We start from the raw sequence: 1459 nt of genomic DNA, 5'->3' as shown, positions 1-1459 counted from the left end.
AGCTTAAAGTTTTGTAAAACATGGGTAAAGTTGTTAAAAATAAACAGGCCAAAATGTTTAAAATCAGCCCAGTGAAAGTGTTTGAAAAGCCTGCATAAAGTTTTGTAAAACATGGGTAAAGTTGTTAAAATAAACAGGCCAAAATGTTAAAAATCAACCCAGTGAAAGTGCTTGAAAAGCCCCCTTAAAGTTTTGAAAAAGATGGGTAAAGTTGTTTTAAATAAACAGGCCAAAATGTTAAAAATTAACCCAGTGAAAGTGCTTGAAAAGCCCCCTTAAAGTTTTGTAAAACATGGGTAAAGTTGTTAAAAATAAAAAGGGCAAAATGTTAAAAATCAACCCAGGAAAAGTGGTTGAAAAGCAGGGTAAAAGTTTTGCAAAATACTGATGAAAATGTTTAAATTGTACCCAGGAATAGCGTTCTTAAAGCCCCCTTAAAGTTTTGTAAAACATGGGTAAACTTGTTAAAAATAAAATGGGCATAATGTTTAAAATCAACCCAGGAAAAGTGGTTGAAAAGCAGGGTAAAAGTTTTGCAAAATACTGATGAAAATGTTTAAATTGTACCCAGGAATAGCGTTCTTAAAGCCCCCTTAAAGTTTTGTAAAACATGGGTAAACTTGTTAAAAATAAAATGGGCATAATGTTTAAAATCAACCCAGGAAAAGTGTTTGAAAAGCCCCCTTAAAGTTTTGAAAATCATGGGTAAAGTTGTTAAAAATAAACAGGCCAAAATGTTAAAAATCAACCCAGGAAAAGTGTTTGAAAAGCCCGCAGAAAGTTTTGTAAAACATGGGTAAAGTTGTTAAAAATAAACAGGCCAAAATGTTTAAAATCAACCCAGGAAAAGTGTTCTTAAAGCCCCCTTAAAGTTCTGTAAAACATGGGTAAACTTGTTAAAAATAAAAAGGGCAAAATGTTTTAAATCAACCCAGGAATAGTGCATCTAAAGCTTGCACAAAGTTTTGAAAAACGTGGGTAAACTTGTTAAAATAAAAAGGGCAAAATGTTTTAAATCAACCCAGGAATAGTGCATCTAAAGCTTGCACAAAGTTTTGAAAAACGTGGGTAAACTTGTTAAAAAATAGAAAGGGCAAAATATTTTAACTCAACCCAGGAATAGTGCATCTAAAGCCCGCACAAGTTTTGAAAAACGTGGTTAAACTTGTTAAAAATAGAAAGGGCAAAATATTTTAACTCAACCCAGGAATAGTGCATCTAAAGCCCGCACAAGTTTTGAAAAACGTGGGTAAACTTGTTAAAAATAAAGGGCAACATGTTTAAAATCAACCCAGGAATAGTGCATCTAAAGCCCGCACAAGTTTTGAAAAACGTGGGTAAACTTGTTAAAAATAAAGGGCAACATGTTTAAAATCAACCCAGGAATAGTGCATCTAAAGCTTGCACAAAGTTTTGAAAAACGTGGGTAAACTTGTTAAAAAATAGAAAGGGCAAAATA

The sequence above is a fragment of the Stigmatopora argus genome, chromosome 9 (assembly GCF_051989625.1).
Source record: "Stigmatopora argus isolate UIUO_Sarg chromosome 9, RoL_Sarg_1.0, whole genome shotgun sequence".
Classification (NCBI taxonomy): domain Eukaryota; kingdom Metazoa; phylum Chordata; class Actinopteri; order Syngnathiformes; family Syngnathidae; genus Stigmatopora; species Stigmatopora argus.
The sequence above is the reverse complement of the archived record's forward strand: the minus strand, read 5'-3'. Positions refer to the sequence as shown.